Source organism: Erpetoichthys calabaricus, chromosome 4 (assembly GCF_900747795.2).
Source record: "Erpetoichthys calabaricus chromosome 4, fErpCal1.3, whole genome shotgun sequence".
Lineage (NCBI taxonomy): Eukaryota > Metazoa > Chordata > Cladistia > Polypteriformes > Polypteridae > Erpetoichthys > Erpetoichthys calabaricus.
In genome coordinates, this window is record NC_041397.2 from 325625588 (window position 1) to 325650285 (window position 24698).

At 41.7% G+C, this 24698-nt stretch overlaps 2 protein-coding genes across 3 annotated transcripts in view; one reads left to right on the top strand and one right to left on the bottom strand.

Annotated features, from left to right (window-relative positions):
* Nucleotides 1-24698, top strand: part of LOC114643553 (protein NLRC5-like) — a 5922889-nt gene that overhangs the window by 1170153 nt on the left and 4728038 nt on the right. The gene's annotated exons all lie outside the window — the stretch shown is intronic.
* The window catches only part of LOC114641980 (NACHT, LRR and PYD domains-containing protein 3-like), a 1026505-nt gene that overhangs the window by 960253 nt on the left and 41554 nt on the right, over nucleotides 1-24698 (bottom strand). The window lies entirely within an intron of this gene.

The window sequence follows — 24698 nt, forward strand, 5'->3', positions numbered from 1 at the left end:
GTCATCCTGTAAGAAGCCCCCCAAGTTGCCTGTCCCACCGAGGAGCAAAGAGAGATGGACAGTCCAGCTGTGGGGTGACAGGGGGCCGGAGGCTGTAGTGACACTGGGGACGAGGCTGTGACAAACCCTGTGCAGGACACTGGTCCATCACATGACGTCATCAGTGCTCATCTCCATCGTCACTCGGTGTCATTTGAACCCATGTCTGATCAGTGTCCCCCAAGTCCTGTCTGCCACCTGCTGATTCTCCTTTGGTGACACTTTAACTCCCATGAGGCTCAGTTTTGATTTTCATTTTCTTTTTTTATTCCGTCATCTCCACTTCACCATCCCCTCCAGTCGTGTCCTCGTAGTGAGCAGCGGCCTGAACAAGTGAGCCATTAAAAAGAAATAAAAGAAAAGACGAGGAGAACATGGAGGAGTGTGGAGATGGGATGGACTGGCGCCGTCCAGGGTGGGGTCCTGACTTGATGTGCACAGATGGCCACTGAGGGACCACCACCTGAACTGGACTGAGGGGGCTTAGAAAATGGAAGGACAAACAGAGGGGAATAAACTGAACTGGGAAACTTAGAAAGAAACTGGAAAATAAAACAGAGTGGGAGTGGGATGAGGGTCTAAAGGAAACAAGTGGGGGACCCCAGCCTGAGGGTGGGCTTCTGTAGAAGAGCTGGGTTAGAAAAAGAGGAACAGGGACAAGAGTGGGAGAGAAGAACAAGAGGGGCAAGGAGAAGAGAGTTAGAAAGTGAAGGACAGTCAGTGACACAAGGGGGACAAGGACAGACGAGGAAGAGGAGGTCATCTGTTTATCACAAATCACAGCAGGATTGTCTGTGAGGGGTTTACAGTCTGTGGTCAGGGGGCCGAGATGAACTGTTTATTTTACTCTATGTATTGATATCGTAGCGACTGGTGTTCGTACATACAACCGCCAGACACTCTTCTACCTAAACAAACCGGTTAACGACATCCATGATGAGCTGCAGGAAACGCTACGCGACCTCGGCTTGCTGCGCGAACCAGGCCTCGAAGCCTCGGCGTTGCCTGATGCCGGCGGCCGGAGAAGGGGACATCGGAAGCGGTGCGCGAGGAAGCGGAAGCGCAGAAAGCGGGCGGGAGTCTGTGCAAGGCTAAAAAAAAACCCTAGCCGGCCGGCTCTCCCGTCCATCATCCTATCCAAAGTCTGCTCCCTGGACAATAAACTGGACTACATCCAACTCCAGCAGGCTACACAGCGTGAGGTTAGAGACTGCTGTGTCTTTGTTTTCACGGAGACATGGCTCAGCGACAAAGTACCGGACGCCGCTATTCAGCTAGATGGGCTAGCCTCGTTTCGCGCCGACAGAAATGCAGCTCTGTGCGGTAAGACTCGCGGTGGCGGCTTGTGTGTTTACATCAACGCGAAATGGTGCAAGAACTCTGTGCTAGTTTCTAGTTATTGCTCATCGCTAGTGGAGTTTGTGACTGTTAGATGCAGACCTTTTTATTTACCACGGGAATTCACCACCGTTTTCATTATCGGAGTGTACATTCCACCTGGCGCTAATGCTAAGGAAGCACTATGGGAACTGTATACAAAGATCAGTGAACTGCAAAATACACACCCGGATGGACTGTTTATTGTTGCTGGAGATTTCAACCATGCAAATCTCAAGTCAGTGCTTCCTAGATTCCATCAATATGTGGACTTTGTAACGAGAGGGGAAAATACGCTGTATCTTGTTTACACAAACATCCCGGGCGCATATCGGGCTGAGCCCCGCCCCCACCTCGGCTACTCAGACCACATCTCTGTTATGCTAATTCCAGCATACAGACCACTCGTCAGGCATTCAAAACCGGTTCTGAAGCAAGTGAAAACCTGGCCAGCAGGAGCCATCTCTGCTCTTCAGGATTGTTTCGAGAGCACTGACTGGAACATGTTTAGGGAGGCTGCAACTTACGGCGACTTCACTGACTTGGAGGAGTACACTTCATCAGTGACCAGCTACATCAGTAAGTGCACCGATGACGTCACTGTCTCCAAGAACATCATCTCACGACCCAACCAGAAACCGTGGATTACTGCGGAAGTGCGTGCACTTCTGAGGACCCGAGACTCTGCCTTCAAAGCGGGAGACAAGGTGTGCTGAATGTCTCCAAATTAAGAAAGAAAGAAAGAAAGAAAGTAAAGAAAGAAAGAGTATCTGAAGTACAATCCACTGTCATGTTTTGGTAAGATGTCTCTTTAATGAATGAAGCTCTTAATGTCCAACACAAGCGGACACCTCAACAATGATGGTAAACGAGTCATTACACAGGAGGCAGTGGCAAAGTTACTGTTCTGCAAATAGCTTTTCTTTTTGGAAAAACAGTTCCAAACAAATACAGACATCTGCTGGAAAAACATGGAAAGTGAGATTTGTAACTGGGTGTGTGGTTGAATTATTTTTGTGTTTTGACATCCTCATAAAAACTGTATACATGTCAAAATAATTAACGGTCTAGAAATGTCAAAAAACATTGATGGAATGCTTACAAGAGAGGGGTCATATTTAATGGATTCTTGGTTTACAAGTCTGACCCATTGGTTATTTGTTTGGCCAGTTCAAACTGTTGGCTGTTCTGTTGGTTACTGGTTGGTTGCCAAATATCCCATTACAACAAGCCTTCCCCATTCTTTTGGCCAGACAAAAATTTCAGTTTTACTAAAAACGGTTCTTTAAAATCCTTGCATGGCTGCTCTTTAGCATGTTCCTTTATCATTCCGTTAACTCTGCTGTCCTGTTCTTTCTTCCCACCAAGAATTAACATGAGCCTTTCAAGTTCTTTTATCTGTGTTATGACGATGTTTCACAACCAAACATAGGTCAGGATTACAAGCTACGCACAATTACATACCTACAGTTTCTAAGACTCAATACTCTGGGCTGCAAAAGGCCAGAAGAAAGTGTTGGGGATTTCACCTCGAGTGAGGATTCACTGAGTACGTTAAATTGGGGAGAACTGGCCAGACGATGCAGTGAGAGACTACACTGTGGAAAATGAATTAGAAATGCAAATCTAGGATTGTTTTGTCATTTTTCTTCCCTATAATGCAGGTCCATAAAGGTCTACATTTATATTATAGTTAAATCCCAGCAGGCAAGTGGGAATTACATCTATATTTTTGTTAAATGTTTCTTGCATTGTAACTTTCCATTCTGTTTTTTAATTTTTTTTTTTTAAAACGGGGCCGAGTTTGCCAGCTCACCACAGGTATTTCAGGTGTTTTGTTTTCAGCACCACAGAAATCGAAAGATAAAGACAAAGTCGAAGTGAGGAAAGCGTTTCTCAAAGAGGTTACTTGTCACGATATTCAGCTATGAATATCAGTTATAAAAATCAATACTTATCACTAATTTCACTTTAAACCAACTTCTCAGATGCAGATTCATGAAGATATGTGGCTGTGCCCTCGAAATGAAGAGCGTCACTGGATTTTAGTGCAACTTGTACTTGAACAGAGTTCAGTTGCCTTTGTTTGCTTCTGTTAGTGAGTTATTTACGTCAATTACAAATTATTGACATATATTATTAACACTGATATTTCACGTGATGTCTGACATAGCACAGTCCATGCTTGCTTTGGATAAAAGCATCTTCTGTATAAATGAAATACATTCAAATGTGATTTGATGATTATTGCACTAAATATTTTTTACATCATCACAATGTCAGAGAAGCTGCTACTTGATATCGACCCATTGTGTAATGAAGCTTCACATGAGAAGACAATTCTAGAACAATGGAAGCAAGTGCTTGGAGTAAAGTTTAAACTGAACAAAAACACATGTGGGGCCAGCAGTGGCAACTGGTGAAAAAAACTTGGGGGGACAAACTGAAACTGCACTTCATAACTCAGGAGAAAAAAGAAAAGAGAATCCCACCGAAGCCTTCATGTAGCTGTTCAGCAATAACAAGGCAGCCACAAAACAAATGGAGCCTCCTGCTCTCTAGAGGACTATGGTGACTTTCAAGTTCCTTGTGTTTCTTAGGACGATGTTTTAGGTCTCGAGAAGCCCGAGGTAGGACAAAGCAGAAAAGACAACAGGGACTGAAAAAGTTACACAAGTGAGCCGATTTACAAAATGAGTTCTTAGATAACATAAGGAGGGCGTAACAAGGAGAACAAAGACTGACTGATTAAGTTAGAAAAACTGAATGTGCAACTGATTAATGAGCTTCAAACTTAAATACTTTTCTTAGTATCAGTGGCCCTCGTGCAAAACCCTAAATAAAATATCTCCAGAATAAGAATGTCATCTGTTGTATATCTACAGTTTAACTTAAAAGAAATACAAGGAGTGGGTATAAATAAATCTATAAATGTTTGAATTAGTTGAGTAAATACCATAAATGTGTCTGTGTGTGCTGAAAAGAAACTGGAAATCAAAGATAAAATATTAAGTACTATAAATGTAATTTAGTATTTAACAACCAAAACAAATTACATAAGGACAGACATATCTGCATTTTAATATTGAAGCCTCATTACAGTTTAATGCAAACTTTCACATAAAGTTTATTTTAATTGCCTTTCACATGACGAAATTATTAAAGCTTGAATAACATTTGGATTCATTCAAAGTAGCCAGTTATGTCACTATTAAATAAGTTAGATTTAACAATTTAAAATGGATTCAGTCATGCTTGTCAAGTTTCTACTGGAACATGCAGTCCTGCATTTTCTGAATCAAGCACTACAAGAAGCATTTAAAACAAAGAAAAAATACTTCATCTCCTTTACAGTCCAATCACCCAAATCGTTTGCTGTCAGTCAAAACAGAAGTGACAATGGCCGACATCAGGTGACAATCATTCTAATCTCATTGTTAAAGAGCATCATAAAATGCAGTCTCCTCATTCTTTGTCTCATTCATTCATTCCTCCATTTTGTTTTTGTTTTTTTAATTCACATATCCAAATTCATAGCCAGTATACTCTGCTGCTATCGCAGAAGCACTGGCAGGAATCAACCTCCAAAGGGTACGCCATTCCGATATTTTATCACATGGAGCGTTCAAGCTGCTAACTACAGCATCATTGTCTGCAATACTTCAGTGTCGACATGTTGAAAGAGTAGATGGGGAAGCGCAAAAAAAAAAAGCAAAACACGAAAGGAAGTTGTTAAAGAAATAACCAAACTTTGATATCTGAAGTTCCACTTGAAGTTGTCATCTCCCTAAAGTTGCACTCGCTCATCTGTAGTTATGTTAAACGTATGAACAGTGAAACATGGACAGTGAGTCCATGATTGTCCAATTGTTTAGATTAAAAAACACTTCAAACAACATGAATTCACTCCCAATGAATGTGGACGTGTCTGAACTGCAGAGAGCTGCGTTGTTGGAAAAACCTGCAAGCAACCAATTAAAGGACAGCCTCAGGTCACCTGCTTGCCAAAAGATGAAGGACTTCATAGACTCATTTGGCCAGCGCCCTTCACTCAGGAAATTTTCACATGAACATGAAACAAGTCAGAAGCACTTTAATTGATGTTGACGTGCGCCGACACCGGGCACATTGTGCAAGTAAACATTTATGATTACAGTATTTTGCAAATCCCTAAGTAGAGCTTTTAAAATGTTTGGAGGAAGGCCAGTGCTCCAGTACCCCACATTCTAAGCTGCCACTGTCTACCAGATTTTTACATGGCAAGTGTTTGGGCTTTTTAATCTTTGAGAGAATTTGTCTGATTGAGTTTCACCGTGTGGGCCTTTTATTACTTTTATTTAAACAAAAACTAGGGAGTTCGAGGGTAAAAAGACGATCCCAGAAAAGAAGATGGATTCAACTGTGGAGTTTTGCTCTTGCTGGTATGGTAAACATTTGTGTGCCACTGTTTTATGCACAGACAACGACTGCTGCCTAACTGAAACGTTATTTTGCAGTTTGCCAAGGATTACCCAAGTAAAAGGTAACCCGAGTGGAGTTCCCACATCGAGAGAAACATGTGAAGCAGCAAGATAGCAGATGTACTCTGACCTGCTTGTGATTACAGGTGAGTGGCATCACACAGGGCATGAGAGCTGTGCCATCACAAATATACTTTTAACTCAAAATGCATGAAGATTCAATCACAATGACAACAGCATGGCTAAATTGGTAAAGCGCACCTTTAGTTTATGTGATTAAAAATGAGATCTGCACATCAGTTTGTGCCTCTGCCCATTTCAACCTGAATTTTAAATTGTATATGTTTACACTTTCTCTCCAAACAATTTCTCAATTTAGGTTATACATTATACAGTATTCCTCTTGATCCTAGCATTTTTGTTTAGGTGACTCATTAACCCAACTTGAACCCATGTTTGCACCGCACGCAGAAAACGAAAAGGAAACAACTTAGCTGAGCCATTGGATGGCACCAACAGCACTTGTGACAGAGTCCACTGTGATGGCGACTTTCATTTGTAGTGAACTTGTACGTTCTGAGCTTCACAAAATATCATCAAGTTTTAAAAATTGAAGTACTTGATGCGATAACATCTGTTAATTTAAGGATTCTACCTTCTTTATCAAATGTGCTTGCCTATGTTATAGCAGAGCAGAGGGCTGAGCCTTTATTTCCTGTCTACTCAATTTGAGATGAGTCAGAACAAAGACAACATTTGAGGACAAATGACGAGGCTCGCTTTCAATTTGTTTTCTTTTTTTAACCAATAACATTAAGGCTGTTGAACCCCAAATGACAGTCGCTTAAATGTGACCTCAAGAAAACATGAGGTCTAATAATCACATTTCATTGTAATATTGACCATGTGTTAACCTATATATGACAAATAAACCTAAACCTAACCTAATACTGCAGTGGTGCCGGGCAATTTACATCAGCCACGGCTGAGTCACCAAAACACTGAGCTGGCATTATGTCATTCAGAGCAGGAGCGCCAAGCAAAATGCAAGCAGTCAATTTAATGTGGACAGCAAGGCAACTCAAACGGAGATGAATAGCAACGGGAGCAATAATAAAGGTAAAATGTAAAAGGGAGATATTTATGATAAGAGCCAGTGCTCAACGAGCGAGGCTCCTTATTTTGTTTCATTACAAACTCTTGCTTGTCATTAAGTACATTCCACCTGTCAGTGTTAGTTTTATACTTTTAGGATATCAGACACTGGAAACCGCTGACGAACCCTTCTCTTCATTGCCATAGCAGCAAAAAATAAAAGTTGAACAGGCGTTGCTGAACTTGTAATGAGTTTATGGGATGTTAATGTGCAAATGGACAGGAGAGACTAGAGAGGCGAGGGTCGAATGCTGTGATGCTTCCACCGATTTCTGACACAATTGCTTCAAACATTTCGGTGCTTCGTGAGGCTTCACTTCCCATGTCAGTACAGAGATGGACAGAAAGAAAGGAGCTATATGACTGACAGACAGACAGGTACAGTGCCCTCCATAATGCTTGTGACAAAGACACATTTTTCCTAAATAGAAGAAAGTTACCTTTTATTTCAAATCTGTGTTTTTTTGTACTTTCAATTTTTAAGTCTAAAATTATTAAAGCCAACTAGAAAGGCTCCTTAGAAATGTAGGAGGCCATGGCTGGTTAGGGTTTTTTTTAGCTTTGGACCAAACAACTTTAAAAAGTCCTCCACTTCCCACTCACACTGTCGGTTCAAGTGCACTCTCCCAACCACATTTTTTCACACTTAGTTGACTTTCTTTACATCTTCCTTGTGTTCTGCTCATTCTTTCTTTATATTCCTCATTGTTCTTATGTGTATTAGCAGAGAGCTCACTTTTTGCTACCTATCCCTACGGTGTCTTGATGTAAACCAACCTCCTTCCAGTCTGAAGCCCCATATATTATGCATGTGTATCTTTCTGACTTGGATTAAAAGTAAATTATTTTCTCCTTTTGAATAAAATTAATGCCTAAAAAACAAATCATTGAAGAATTTGGTTAATCTTTGATTTTTATTAGTGTTAGGGTTTTATAACTTTGGAAGTAACAGATTTGAAAGGCTGTTTGTTCCCCACTCAAACTTCGTCGAGCAGATATGCTAAAATGCCCTACACTTTTCCTTTTCTTATAAATTCCATCTTTGCTTTTTCTAATATTCCATTTCTTTCATTATTGTACTCTCAGAGTGCTCCATTTGCTTCCTCTCAGTGTGGTGTCCTAATGCAGACTGATGTCTGGCTCGTCTCTCCTCTCCGTATGTCTCGATGTTGTTCTCATACAGACTGATATCACATGTGTTCTCTGTATTATAATTTAGGATTCTGTTGTTCTTACTGAGTTATAATATTTAGAAAAAAAATCTTAAAATATTAAACTTCTTTTGGAGTTTTACTTTTTTTTTTTTAGCATAAGGGTTATTCTATTTTATTTATTATTATATGTGACTATATAAATAGGTTTAGGTTGTAACTGTTAACATTAGGGGTGAATACAAGCACACACATACACTGGCGTCATTTTAGCAGCACCAAATCCCCAAATCAGCATATCTTTGGAAGGAAACTGGAGCACACTGAGGAAACCCAGCAGGAAAAACAGGTGAACTCCAGACAGGGAATATCGGCGACGTGACTCCCTGCAAGACAGCAGTGCTAACGCTCCACCACTGTGTCACCCCATGTGTGTAATTAACAGTATCCATTATTTAAACGAAATAACCGATTTATCTGTAAAATGTAATATACATACTTTAATGCTTTTCATCATGAAAGTGATATCAAGTATAAATCTAAGGATTCTAAACGTGCAGAGAGTTGGAGTGTCATACATTTAATGTGCTCAGTGTGGCGATCTATTGCTGGCGATTCACTGCTGTCAGGAGCAGAGGAAGCCCTAGAAAAAAAAGAGCACAGAAGACGGTATGTGAGAAATTTAAAATGTATCATGTCATTACAATTGGGAATATGAGACGCTTGAATATAAAAGCACCATGAATACATCTGCATGTCGGCATTTTGCTTCACCACATCGAACCATTTATCAAATATCGAAGCGCGCACACCGATCTCGTAGGATCCACAAAGCGGCTTTCTGTCACATGTAGATAGTAAACAGACTCTGACGTCACATTTTGGCACACTGCACCCCCCAACTTTTTGCTGGTACTGCAATTTCTGAGAACCTGCTCAGAGGAGGCATCAAATGAACGCTCAGTGGCCATGATGCAGGCGCGTACACGTTCTGGGCATGAAGTATAAATGAGCCCTAAGGGTTTAACTTCAGGGCGCTGAAAATAATTAAGTTTAGGCTTTAGGTTTAGAGACTTTAAAATTAGGATTGTAGTGGGGGTCAGACCATAAATAACGGGGTTAAGATAAGGTTTTAGGTTTAGCAGAAAGACAAGGGCACAGGAATGTTAAATTAAGGATTATCACATGAGAAGAGGAATTATATTAAGCAATCCACCAAATCTTGACCAGCCAAGAATGTCAAAAGGCTGAAGCCATCTCTGCAGTCAGACAATGCAGATTATCCTTCATTCTCTCTCCATAGAAGTATTAACTAAAACATTTGGAAATTTGAAGGATATCTACAAAGGTGTTGATTCAATTCTTGTAAAGACTCATTCTATTCAAGATTGTGTGTTCGAGGGGCATGTGATGAATATATAAAGTAGCATTTGGGAAACTCCTTTTAAAGGCTGTAATAAACGGAGCAAGATCTACTGTCTGGTCTTCAGTCAAATCCTTGTATCCTGCCATCAGGATTATCTTCATAGGTCAAGGACAAGGATGCAATTTCAGCCACGAGGTAAGAGTTCTGAATTCCAAATTTTGCACTACTTCTATTTGTACACCCACATAATTTCAATGTCGTAACTGCATAAAGTTTACATCTACCAGGACAACATGATTGTGAGAATCTCGGCTGGCAATCCACAATATCCAGAGAAATATTAACATTGCTTTTAATTAAAGGTGTAAGTGTAGAATCAGAATTCACCATATCTACAATATCTGAAGATGTGAAACGTGTGGCTACCACAGGAACTTACGTGTGTCCAGTCCTTGACGTTTTATATTTAATCCACTCTGTTTTATAAAACCAATGTTTATTTTCCATGTTATATAATTTCGACAGTCAAAATGAAACTTAAGACAAACACAGCAAGAACGCCATTTGTTTCCAAAGCCCTATTAATCCACACACAACTTGCAATAACTTCCTAATTCCCATAACCTCCCATGTCCTCACAGGTGGCGCAGTGGTAGTGCTGCTGCTTTGCACGAAGGAGACTGTGGAAGATTGTGGGTTCGCTTCCCAGTTTCTCCCTGTGTGGATAGTGCTTTGAGTACTGAGAAAAGCGCTATATAAATGTAATGAATTATTATTATTATTATTATAACTCCCGCTACCCAGCACCCCTTAAAGTAACACTACTCCATTAGAATCAAATATAAAGTAATTTTGAACTACAAATATGTTTAACATATTTTCAAATTAACTGAACATAAAAACATTAATACAGAACTTGACTCCTACAATATTAGTATTAAATGGTATGGTGTTCATCAGTTAAATCCCTTATTTAGGTTTATTCGCCTTCTTAGGTGTGTTCATCTTTCTGAATGTGGAAGTCATGTTTTTTTGTATTGGAGAGGAAGCCAAAACATCTGAATCTGTAGAGATAGAAGAAAATATATTATTCTCACCAGCATTGTCCTGGGAGAGTGGACCATCTGTTAACTGACAAGGGAGTAAAGGCAGTGAAGATGGGGGATTAAAAGATGCCTGTTAGTAATGGGAGGCAAAGATTGTATAGCTGTAGATGATATCACGGTTTGATGTACTGATGCAAAGACAGCCTGAGTAACTCCCAAACCTGTACAGGAGAAATGCACTTTTAGTAAATTAGTCCCCTAAACAAAGTCAAAGAAGGAGAAGCTCATTTATTTTGACATTTTGTTCAAGCATAACAGATGATTTATGCAATGCTTACATAAGCGGACAGTCACACCTTTATAAAATACAGTATCTTCCATATCACCATAACATTATCTAACATTTTTTCTAAAGGTTTGGGAATTAGATGAAGAGGGTTTAAGAAATAAAGGTAATTTATTGACATGATTCAGTACATCTTTTGGTGAATCTGTTCGGTCTCCAACTTTCAGATGATGGATGGCTTGTAGTAGTTAAAGACGGACTTTCTCCACTTTAACTGGCCAGAAGGTTGAAGGAGTTAAGTTTAGGGTTTGAGAAGTTGAAAGACATTCTAAAAATTAAGGTTAAGGGGTAAGAAATAGTAGAAGATTATTAAAATTTAGAAAACCACCAATGTAATGTTTGTCTAGCCAAGTCCAGGACCAAATGTTTGGGATTACTCATAACTAACTAGTTACATATCTGGATTTGAACATTTGAAATCTGCATGATTACTCTAGTCACCGTTGTCCAAAATTTTACGGCCTAGGAATATCACTCGCTTATCTGCCCCTGCATCAAGCAGGTTTTTGACCTCATTCTGTCCAGCCTGAATTGTTCTGGTACACAAAAAGTGCTTTGTTATAAAAAGTATCTTAAGTGGCAAGTTATTTTCATACAGAAAATCCTTATTTTCTATACATAAATTAACTCAAACAGAATATTTATATCAAACAAAAAAAAGTTTACGTAAGTGTATTGTGGACACATTAAATGTTATTTGCAGAGAGCTGGCACCCTCCCCTGGGTATGTTTCTTGCCTTGCGCCCTGTTGGGGCTGGGATTGGCTCCAGCAGACCCCCCCCCCATAAACCTGTAGTTAGAATATAGCAAAATGGATAATAAATGGATTAAGTGTTAATCCCTGAATAAAGATAAAAGGAACCGTACACCAAGAGCTCTGGTAGCTTAAAAAAAAAAAGGTCCTACTCTTAAATACTTGAAAACCTTTAAAAAGGCTGTAAAAAAACAGAAAAAGTAAAAAAGAACAAATATTATGACCATAGGAAAAAAGAAAGAAAAAAAGCAGAACCTAGTCCAAAAAACATTTCAATTTTATCAAATCTTCATCAGAGGAATACAATGTCTACTCTCTCCCTAGAAGCCATTTTTATATCTGCCTCCAGGTAATTAGGTCGCAGGTGGTCAAACTAGGTCAAAAGGTCAGAGGTCAAAAAAAGTTCAACAAACATTTAAAAGAAAGTTTATTCTGATCCCCATTCTTCAAATTCTTTATTCCCAAAAAGTTTTTGTTAAAAATAATTATTGAATTTTGATCTTTAAAATAAAAATCCTTTATTATTAAAAAATAATTACCAAAAACTACAAAGTCTTTTTTTCTAAAATCAAGGTCAAAGGTCAAAAAGAAAGAAGAAAAATAGAAGAAAATTTTTTCAAAAAATTGGGGGGGGGGGGGTCAATTCTGCTTAAAGAAGGGAGTGTTTCCAAAAGAAAATTTCTCAAAAAAACCTATGCTATCTAATTATCTTCATAGTGTATTTATACTGTCTCCCCTATTTGATTTCATTCTACTGTTTAAAATCTTATTTTTTTTCATAAATTAGAATCCTTTGAATTCGGGAACCGGGCAACGGGCAAGGTTAGGCTTAGGGTAGTGGATAATGCCATAAAGGCACACACTAGCACACTTGGTTCCCAAATTAAACTATCATTGTTTTTTTGCTCTATTCCACCACCCACTAAAATATAAATTAATTCTTAAATAGTGAATAAAATTCCTTATTTAAGTAAAGTTTATAAATCTTGTTTAATAAAATTAAAAATATTAATAATGATTAAATCCATATTAGTAAAATTAATCATAGATAATCCTAAAAGCTTAATCACTCTCTAAACATGTTCTTAATTACCCAAACCCTCTCCCCAATCATTTAAATCAATAAAGAAAGAAAAGAATCCCTAAAGTTCCCTTCCCAGTTCCTCCCGTATTATTTTTCATTCAATCCCATTGGTGACCAGGGGGGTATTTTTCGTACGTCGCTTAAACCATCCGAGATCAGGTGCCTCATCTTGAATGAGTTAATGCCAGTGAAACTCATCCAGATAAGTCGGTTTTTCAAACGCAGATGTGTATTAGATTAGTGTAGCTGGATCTAATCATACGAGATGAATGCGTGCGCCCACGCTGTGTGAAAAGCCCATATATGTCGAGTCTAGAAAACATGATCAGCAAGTCTTTGATAGGCTGTAACAAAATGACGAAAGAACAGGCGCATTTTTTTTCACACACGCGGCGCAAGACCTTTTATTCGAAGGACCTGAAGAATTTCAAGATTTAATATGCACAAGCGGTAACACTGCAAAAGCAGCCCAGACCAGAAAAGACGGCTGGCAAAAAGTGGGCAAAAAAATTAAACGCTAAGTAGTGTACATTGTACTTAGTGAATGCAACGTTTCATTTCCTATGTGTCAGATTAATTATTATTTAATATGTCATAATTCCAGATCAAATGTGAGCACAAGGAGAACATGGGAACAGGTTAAAGTGAAGTACAAGAATATACTTCAAACTGGTAAATATTGGTATATAACTATTTAAAGAATTGTTGACATGAAGAATCATATATAATATAAAAAACATTAATTTTAAAGCTAATAAGGAGGCAGACAAGCAAAAAACAGGTGGAGGTCCATGCGGTCCAGACCTAACCCCTGCAGAAGAGTTGGCTCTCCAGCAAAATGCCCATCGCCCTGTTTCTGAGGGCATTCCAGGGGGAAGCTCCTCCTCAGAACCAGTGGCAGGATGCAGTGGTCACTTAATTTCAGGTAAAGGATGGTCATTGCATATTTGTCCTCCATGTGTGCTATAGGTATGTTCCATATAGCCCTCTTTTTCGTTGGGTCAGTTGCAGGGAATGTCATATCCTTTGAACCTGTGTCTGACCAACGAGATATTAACTAAGGTCAAATATTTGATGAAGACACTGTGTCTGATTATTCATCAGGAGGAGAGGTACACTTTCCAAATAATGTTTGATCAAACTCCACTCTGATCAGTCCCATGTGCCCCAATCACATTTGGAAATCCTGGTAATGAGAATGTTAGGCTGATTGAGATTCTTTATGGAACTGTGGGTGTTTTTACCTGTGTATTACCTACCTGCAATGGCATGAAACACCTCTTTTATTGTCTGCACACGCAGGTGTCCAGGAAACACAATGAAAACCTGAAGGAAATGTTTCAGAGCCAAACAGACTTTACGAATTGCCTGGAAAACTGCACTTTTCGATCGCTGTTCCGCATCGCCTACAGTATATAAAAAAGTGCCGCTTGCAAGAAACCTCAAAGCAATGCCTACTGTCTGTGTGGTTGTGAGAGCCCGACTTCGCCGAGTTTGACTTCGAATATACGGAGCTAATAAATCTTTGAGGTACAATATTCCCCCTCGGCTAAAGCGGTATCTTTCGTACAGAATTTCCTCCGGGGGCAATAAAGGATCTTACCGATCGCGCAAAACCCTCTTTATATGAAATTCTCTTCCTATAATTTGCACATCAATATCAATTGGTCGCTCATTAATGAACGGCGAAGCCCTGACTGGATGACTTCCACACCGTCACTGATCACGTGTGTAAACTAATCCTTGTTTATGCAGAACAAACCTGCTCCGAGCAGGTTTGCGGATTTGGATGTGTTGCTATGACAACACTTCCAGCAAGAGTTTCAAAAAACCGACAGATCCAGGATCAGGCCAAATCGTCAACAATTACATCCGGCTAAACGAGTAATCCACGTACGAAAAATACCCCCCAGGTATTCAAATCCCTAGTCCATTTATTTTCTGCCTTTAATCTTCTCATTTTATTCCAATTAGTCTGCTGCTTCAGCCCAAACATTACTGGTTTATGTCCTTCTTGTGCAAGTGAAGGTTTAGAATTGTTTTTTTTCCTTTGGTTCTTAAACAGTCTGAGATGTTGGACGAATCTTTCTTGTAAAGTATTTTTAGTTTCCCCTATATAAATCATCCCACAGGTGGAGCACTGTTTCCCATGTTCCACTGTTTCCGGGCGCTCAAAAGGCTCCTATCAATTATGGGGAATCCATTGCATCCACTGAACAGGATCATCTCCAGACAGAAGAACAGCTTCAGCGACAGACTTCTGTCACCGTCCTGCTCCACTGACAGACTGAGGAGATCATTCCTCCCCCAAACTATGCGACTCTTCAATTCCACGCTGGGGGGGTCTAAACGTTAACATTATTTAAAGTTATTGTCTGTGCTTACCTGCATTTTTATTACTCTTTAATTTAAAATTTTTTTTTATCAGTGTGCGGCTGCTGGAGTATGTGAATTTCCCCTTGGGATTAATAAAGTATCTATCTATCTATCTATCTATGTATGCAATTTTTATTGGAAATTTGGAAATTTTGGAAAATGGGGAACCTCCAGGCAGTCTTATTCTTACATTTTTTTGTAGGGTATTTGGCATGAACTAAAATATCCTTTAAATTTTTATTTCTCCTCTTTGTAACGGCTTATGGGTGTCCTGCATTGCCATAAAATGAGAACGCAAGACACCCACAACCCTTTTTGCCTGATTTAAGTAGGTTATGACAACTGGAAATTTTTGTTTACATTAAGGGCCGTCTGCTCCACCTGTGGGATTCCTGTCCATGTTTGATTCCCCTCCCCAACTCCCTGTTCCTGATCCGGAGTTCTAAGATAGTCCTCCCCTTCCTCCTATCCAGCATCGCTATCCCCATGGCTCTGCACTCCCCCTAAAATTTTAACCTCAGGGTTTTCCAGTTCGGAGTTTTTAAGATTAGGCTTGGGTAGGGTTAGCCCATGTCTCCCTACATTAGCTTCTAGGGTTATCATCTGATTCAGATTTATATCGGTAATCGAATTCTTAACCTTAGGGCTACTTACCCCTAAGTTTTTAGAGTTAGGGTTGGGTAGGGTTCGCCCCTAACTATCTAATTCAGCACCTAGGGTTAAACTCTGATCCAGATTTACATCACTGATGGAATTATTACCCTTTGGGCTGCCTACCCTTGAGTTTTTAGGGTTAGGGTTGAGTAGGGTCTGTTCCTCCCTTCTACTATTCACCCCAAAGGTTAGATCATCTGGGGTTAGATTCCTGGTGGGAGTTAATTTTTTAACATCAGGGCTATAAGTCAGTGGGTATTTAAGATTAGAGTTAATTAGGGCATCTTGTTGTTGTTCTTTAAATTTTTAAGTTTAGCGTGGTTCAGGGTTTGTTCATAATTTAAATCCATTTCTAAAATCGAATACACCTGATTGGTAAAGGAAAGCAACTCTCTAAATTTAGAGTCGGGAATCCATATGTTTGTCAAGAAAGGATTAACAAGACAATATGGATATGTTATACATGTTTTTGAATCATTAAATTGTATTTCTTTTTTCCAAGGTTAGGTCCACTGTAAATCCTAAAACAGGAACAGGTTTGGAAGAGAACGTGGAAGAGCGTTAGAAGAACAGCCAGAAGAAGAAGATGATCGAAGAAACCAAAGAGAGTCAGAAGAGAAAGGAGATAAATAATCTACTATTGGTCCCGATACAGGTAAGTTAGAGAATGTACTGTATTTGTTTTGGTTGTATTGTATTGTATTGTCTATGTCTGTATATATCCCACTCATCCAGTCCTCTATTTGTAGTCATAATTTTCCCTCGTTCCTCTGATCCTCTGATCCTTTAATTTTTGAATTTACTTCAGAATAAATGGAAAATTAGTATTCTAAATTAGAATCATTAAGTTCCTCCAAAACCGGGAGCTGTGGTACACCAGTTTTATTATTAACGACACCTGTGTTAATTTGTAGCTATTTGGAAATTACTGATTTTAATTCTATATGTATTTCACATGTGAGAGATGGCCGGCAGCTTATCTTGACCAATACATCCACGCCACTAGATGGAGTCCTCCCTGCAATATGGAGGTGCCCCGAATTCCCACAGGGCATCATGGAAAATGGAGTTCGGCTTCACAATCCTGCTGGATACCACGGGTGCCACCAGGGGACGCTGCAGGGAGGCATAGGGAATTCTATTTTCCCTATAGCCCGGAAGTACTCCCAAGTCATGGGACAGAAGAACTGAAGTACTTCCAGGCTGAAGAAAAATAAGAGTTTTCATCTGACCCGGAAGTGTTATTGGATCAAGTGGACTGAAGGACAGGAGCGCTTCCGGGTCAAGGACTATTTAAAGGACTGTGGGAAACCCTTCAAATAGAGCCGGAGTTGGGAGGAAGTGTGACGGAGCTGCTGGGAGTGGAGGATTGATTAATTGTGATTTATTGTGTTATTGTTATTGATTAGTGAGTGTTGAGGAGGTGGAGGTGCTTTGTGCACTTTATTGAAGTTATTAAAAGTATTGCTGGGACTTTTACCTGGTGTTTGGATGTGTGGTCTGTGGGTTATACGGGGCAACAGCGACTCCTAGTGTCACAGTGGCGTAGTCGGCAGGATTTTCTGGCCGTCTGTTTGGCAGAGAACTTGAAAAGAAAAATTTCTGTGTACACAACCTGCAAAACAGCGTCACGACATGCAGGAATCCGCCGAACCCATTTACCAGTCTGTCATGGGGAAGAAAAAAGGGAAACAGATTGACAACACAAGGGGAGGTCATGCGCTCAACGTTGCCTTCGCTCAGGACGAGCCACGGAGCGGCTACGCACATCGGGAGAAACTTCCAGAGGAAAGCATCCAAGACGAGGTATGTGCCGGGGAAAGAATTGAGAACATTTTTAAAGTAATGCACTTTGTCCCGTGCTCATACCTCATAGAACAGGAGTGCCCACACTTTTTTGGTTTGCGAGCTACTTTTAAAATGACCAGGGTGACTTTAAGGATGCTGCCACCTGGTGGCTGAGAGCAAGTAAAACACCAGAAGAGACTGAAGCCAGACTCGCTCTTTCAGGGGCAGAGGGCAGTAATCGGCTGTAAGCGGCGACAAAACTCACCATTACGTTTTAGTTGGCCTCTCTTGGCTAGAAGGGAAGTGAGGTTCATTGATTTGACCTCCGTTACCTTGTGAGTAGCAAAGAGCAAACGATGGCACAAATGGTGAGAGGGTCTCAATACTTCAATGAATGAGAGATTTTAGTGTTTGATATTTAATAAACTTGCGAATCTTTCCGAAGACATGTTTGCACTTTGTCATTATGCATTATTGAGTGTTGATTGATTGACAATAAATGTATCCAATTCAAATTAACTCGACAACACCATGATGTGTGCAGAGGGAGGTATGCTGTTGCATGTAAAGCGCTCAGTTTATGTTAAGACGCTTGACAGAGGGTGGCATGGCGGCCCAGTGATTAGTGCTGCCACCTCAGAGTGGCTTTCTCGAATCACTTATGCTGTCTGTGCTCATGTTGGTGATGTCTGGCACACCGTGCAGCTCTAAATCACCCTGCTTGAGTGAGCGTTGGGGTGTCGTAGTGTGCCTTGAGCTGTTTGGGCAGATTAGCTCTGGAATGCGTTGAAAATTACGGGGAGATAAATGAAGAGCAGATGTCGGCTCACATGGGGTCTCAGACAGAATGCAGGGGGGTTTCCAGCAGCATTCTTTGGTTATGTGGGTGTCCCTTCCTGTTGTTTTTCGTGGATTTTTGTGTCTCCGGCAGTTCAGTACATCTGACAATAGCACAGTCAGTTTTCACAGACCTTTTCATTTGACGAGAAGAAGGCACATCAGCTGAGAACAAACCCCACACTGTGTCTCCTCACTTCACCTTTTAATGTGGCCTTTAAACTGTGTGACTTCTTCAGATGAGCCGCCGTTCCCACCGGAGTCCTTTGACAAGATCCTGTTGGATGTGCCATGCAGTGGACTTGGTCAGCCGCCCAGTACGGTGTGTTTGTGGATGCTGAGAGAAGTGATGTCTTATCAGCCATTGCAGCGTAAACTGTAAGTGATGGCTTTGCTTTCCCCTGACACTCAAATGTCTGCATTGCCTGATGACACAGAGTGTCATGAGTTCTGAAATTGAAAGATGGCTGGCAGAAACAGTCACACCTAAAAACTACCTGAGGATGAGAAAACAAAGCAGCAAACTGAGAGAACGGGCTGCAGTCCTGAACGGGTATTCATTCATTTTGACCCACGATCACCTTCTCGGCTCTATTTGCTGTCCTAGTGGCCTTTTATTTTGTTACCTGCGTGGTAAGAAACCACAGAGAGTACATTTGAAACCACAGTCCCATGACAAGACCACTTCCAAAAGATTTAAAGAAAATATCCACAACGTCAGAGATAAAGCGCCTTGTGTGCAATGGGACATCACACAACTTCCTAGAGTACTAAATCATGGCACCCGCAACAAATGAAATTGGCGTCAACAACCAAATGTGATGTTAATAAAAACCTGCTTTACTGTAACATAACTATAAAGTGAACAGATAGCAGACGAGTAAATGATTTGTGGAGGAATAGCAGTTCGAGCGTGCGGAGCCAATCATACAACACACACAATCAGTCCATACAGTTGTTTAGCGCAGACGTGTCGTGTGTGTCTGAATGTTCTGTGCAGTTTTTATTACACGTTGGCCTTCTAAGTCACAGAGTGTCCAGGGACTGCAAAGGCGATGGACGGCACGCAGAACTGGGACAATTTGCAGGCTGCCACAGGGACATCAGAGCTACCAACGTGGCCTACACTGGTGACACAGGGGCTGCCGGGAGTGTCGTGTTGCAGACTAAGTGCATCCCCTAATGTAGGTTTCATTTCCTCGCTACTCATGGATGTTTGTACTTTATGTATTTTATTGACGGTTTTCCAGTTTTGGTTTGCGGTGTGTCTGTCAACATGAAGTGCTTTTGACTCCTGTTATTTGAAAGACACAACAGCTACCTGTTCTTATCGCACAATAGCGCCGCTTTTTTGCCACCTCAGACTGGCGCCGCTAACCCACCGAGAAACTGCAGTTCATTCCACTGACCGTCACCTGTGTGCCCCCAGGCCTGTTGTGAAATCTCAAGAGTAGCTGATGGCTCTTCTCAGATTGTGGAGACTTCTGGACTGAAGTTCAGAAAATCAGAGAAGTAAGAGGAGCACAAAGTGAACGTCAAGTGCTATGGCAGTTGTCCTGATATTAACTGACAGGAAGCCCAGTGTTAGCCCACCTGAATAGATAGAGACCTCCAGAGAGGTCACCTCATGTGCCACAAACCAGTGGGTTGGAGAGGCCTACTCTTGTCCTCCTTTGGGGGTCTTATCGTCCACAGCCTCTCTGCTAATATGGCTGCCTGTCTGCTTCTGTCTTTCTGTTCAGGCCATGGAGTTGCTAAGGCCAGGAAGGACTTTGGTGTACAGCACCTGCACTGTCACCCTTGCTGAAAATGAGGAGCAAGTGGCTTGGGCCCTGTGGACTTTCCCATATCTCAGACTGCAGCCGCAGGTAGGCTCTTTTCCAGATATTAACCTCAAATGCTTTCCTAGTACCTGAAGGGACAGATGACTGTCCCTAGATGTCAAATAAGCCCTGGTCACTTGAGAGACATTCGAGTGGTCACTTCTAAGATCTCTTCCATCTTATAGATAATACTCACAATTTGCTGTTATGTGTTTGAAATTAACAGACGACGGCCTCGCTGACGTACTTCGAGCCATTGACCGATTAGAGCTTCGCTGTTTATTCCACTGTCTCTGTGACACCAAATTATCAAGAATTGAATATGCTTAGGCACATGATTATTAAAACTGTCATGTGTTAGGAAGAAATCACTAAGTTAATTTTACAAAATATTGATAGTCCTTAAAGAAAACAGATAAAATTTCCATTAATATACAGGCAGTCCCCGGGTTACGTACGAGATAGGGACTGTAGGTTTGTTCTTAAGTTGAATTTGTATATGTCAGAACAGGTCCGTTATTTTAATAAATGCTATTGTTGACCGACTGTAACCAAGTGCTCTGCCAATGAATGGTGGAGTTTCACCTCTCTCTGACCTTTTTATTATTTCTACTTTATTTTCCATGGTGATGGTTTTTCTCTTCTTTACTGTATCACCAGCACTTGCATCAGATTTGTGTTTCAGAGACATTGTTGAAGGGTGAAGACAAAAGGTTAAGATGGGCTGTTCTGCACAGCACTGTACACGCTATCACAGCAGGAAGGCACGTCTGGCGTACTGAACGGGAGACAACTTCCTGCTATGTATGTAACAGTACAAGCAGGCTTGCCATTGAGAATGAATGGGGGCAGCGAAGGGTGGTTCACCACTAGCCCACCACACAGTCACCTCCACTTGCATACAGTATGCTGCCTGTAGCGTCAGCCCACCGAGAGTGAACAGGGTGCAGCCAAAAGTGGGTAGTGAATCCTCCACCACCACCTCCAGTCAACAGGCAGCAACGTGAGGCAAAATACAATACTGCCCCCCGCCAACCCATTCACCCTCAATGGCCTCCGTTCAGCCACAACCAGGTCAGCAGTTGCAGCATCACCAGCTGCCCACCGAGAACGAGCGGGGTAGCCGTTTCAGGGACACTGCAAGGCTGTGTGGTGGGCAGGCAGTAAAATGCCCCCCTCCGCCCCATCAAGCCTCCATCCTGCACACGAGCGCTTGCTACGCACCCAGCCGCCCACTGAGAATGAATAGGGTGCGGCCCAGAGCCGCCCGAGGGACACTACACATGCACGAGAAGTGAAATCCAGCCTCTGTCCAGCCACCGCTTGCAGCGTCCCCAGGCCGGAGAGGTAGTTATTGAGGAGCCTGTGACGCGTCCCCCAGACAGACCCAAGGAGCAGCTGTGCCCCTGTTCGTAAGTCGTATGTCGGATGTCCTTAACTCGGGGACTACCTGCACAATTAATTTTGACTAAAAATTGTAATTGATGTGATTAATTTTATTAGTTGAACAGCAGCCTTAAAAAATGAATAAATTATTGAAACATTAAGTAGCAATGATCACAACCTGACCAAATTTGGTGTTATCTTTGAAAACACAAATGTACACCAAAGGAAAGAATTACAAAGTGCAGAAAGCTGTTTTGTGTTTGACTTCACCAGGACCCCCATCTTGGAGCCGGAAGTATGCCTGGAGCAGGATTGTCAGAGGAGCACCTCAAGCTGTTCCAGAGATTCAAGCCAATGTGCTGTGTGCCAATTAAACAAACTCCATTACATGTGACGCCATTTTGACATCTGATTTGGTAAACTTGGCCAACAAGGATACGATAGGCTTCTTCATTGCTAAATTTAAGAAGCTGTAAGGCACTTCATGGACGAGCACATACAGGTGGCCTTCACTGTCCTAACATACAAGTGATGTGGTGACGAGAGCACCACTAGGCTTAGCAACACACTGATGGGTGACTGCGTAATCAGAGAGAGGCACTGGTAAGAAGTCCTTGACAATACGTAATCGAGATTATGTGTCCCCAGTAAGACCCGCAGTCTGATGAGCCCTTCATGATCCATTGACCCAGTACCTCATGTTTTTTTTAATAAAATTTATTTGAATTGCTTGTCATCATTTAAGCAGAGTCTTCATGGCAATATTAACACTAGAATTGCCAAAGTTTACGAAAAAACTCGTAAATCCGGCCCATCTTAAATCCGCTCGCACCTCTCCATCAGTGTCTTTTGTCTTGTAAATGTGTCGATAAGCCCAAGCAGTCTGCTGTACCATCCCCCCCCCCACCACCGCAGAACTGGCAAGAAGTTCTCCCAACTGAAGCCTTGTTTATCAGGGAGTGAGGTACCTAGAGCTGTATCTTCTTCTTCTTTCAGCTGCTCCCATTAGGGGTTGCCACAGCAGATCATCTTCTTCCATATCTTTCTGTCCTCTGCATCTTGTTCTTTTACACCCATTACCTGCATGTCCTCTCTCACCACATCCATAAACCTTTTCTTAGGCCTTCCTCTTTTTCTGTTGCCTGGCAGCTCTATCCTTAGCATCCTTTTCCCAATATGCCCAGCATCTCTCCCCTGCACATGTCCAAACCAACGCAATCTCGCCTCTTTGACTTTGTCTCCCAACTGTCCAACTTGAGCATTTCTAATTCTGTCCATCCTTGTCACAATCTTAGCATGTTTAACTCTGCCAGCTCTGTCTCCTCCTTTCTGGTCAGTGCCACCGTCTCCAACCCATATAACACAGCTGGTCTCACTACCATCCTGTAGACCTTCCCTATCTCTCTTGCTGATACCTGTCTGTCATCAATCACTCCTGTCACTCTTCTCCACCCATTCCACCCTGCCTGCACTCTCTTTTTCACCTCTCTTCCACAATCCCCATTACTTTGTACTGTTGATCCCAAATATTTAAACTCATCCACCTTCTCCAACTCTACTCCCCTCATACTCACCATTCCACTGACCTCCCTGTCATTTACACACATGTATTCTGTCTTGTTCCTACTGACCTTCATTCCTCTCCCCTCTAAAGCATATCTCCACCTCTCCAGGGTCTCCTCAACCTCCTCCCTACTATCGCTACAGATCACAACATCATCAGCAAACATCATAGTCCACAGGGACTCCTGTCTAATCTCGTCTGTCAACCTGTCCATCACCATTGCAAATAAGAAAGGGCTCAGAGCCGATCCCTGATGTAATCCCACCTCATTCACTCCTACCGCAGACCTCACCACAGTCACACTTCCCTTGTACATATCCTGTACAACTCTTACGTACTTCTCTGCCACTCCCGACTTCATTATACAGTACAATACCACAGCTCCTCTCGAATCACCCTGTCATATGCTTTCTCAGGTCCACAAAAACGCAATGCAACTCCTTCTGGCCTTATCTAAACTTCTCCATCAACATCCTCAGAGCAAACATTGCATCTGTGGTGCTCTTTCTAGGCATGAAACCATACTGCTGCTCACTAATCATCACCTCACTTCTTAACTGAGCTTCCACTACTCTTTCCCATAACTTCATGCTGTGGCTCATCAATTTTATTCCCCTGTAGTTACTGCAGTCCTTATTCTTAAATATCGGCACCAGTACACTTCTTCTCCACTCCTCAGGCATCCTCTCACTTTCCAAGATTCCATTAAACAATCTGGTTAAAAACTCCACTGCCATCTTTCCTAAACACCTCCATGCTTCCACAGGTATGTCATCTGGACCAACAGCCTTTCCATTTTTCGTCCTCTTCATAACTGTCCTTACTTCCTCCTTGCTAATCCATTGCACTTCCTGATTCACTATCTCCACATCATCCAACCTCTTCTCTCTCTCGTTCTCTTCATTCATCAGCCTCTCAAAGTACTCCTTCCATCTCCTCAACACACTCTCCTCACTTGTGAGTACGTTTCCATCTTTTTCCTTTATCACCCTAACCTACTGCCCATCTTTCCCAGCTCGGTCCCTCTGTCTCACCCACTGGTCCTTTTCTCCCTCTTTAGTGTCCAACCTCTCATACAACTCATCATATGCCTTTTCTTTAGCCTTCAACACCTCTCTCTTCACCTTGTGCCTTATCTCCTTGTACTCTTGTCTACTTCCTGCATCTCTCTGACTATCCCACTTCTTCCTTGCCATCCTCCTTCTCTGTATACTCTCCTGTATTTCCTCATTCCACCACCAGGTTTCCTTTTCCTCCTTCCTCTTTCCAGATGTCATGCCAAGCACCCTTATTGCTGTCACCCTTACTACTTCTGCTGTAGTTTCCCAACTGTCTGGTAACTCTTCACTGCCACCAGTGCCTGTCTCACCTCCTCCGTAAACTCAACCTTGCAGTCTTCCTTTTTCAACTTCCACCATTTGATCCTTGGCCCTGCCCTCACTCTCTTCCTCTTCTTGATCTCCAACGTCATCCTACAGACCACCATCCTATG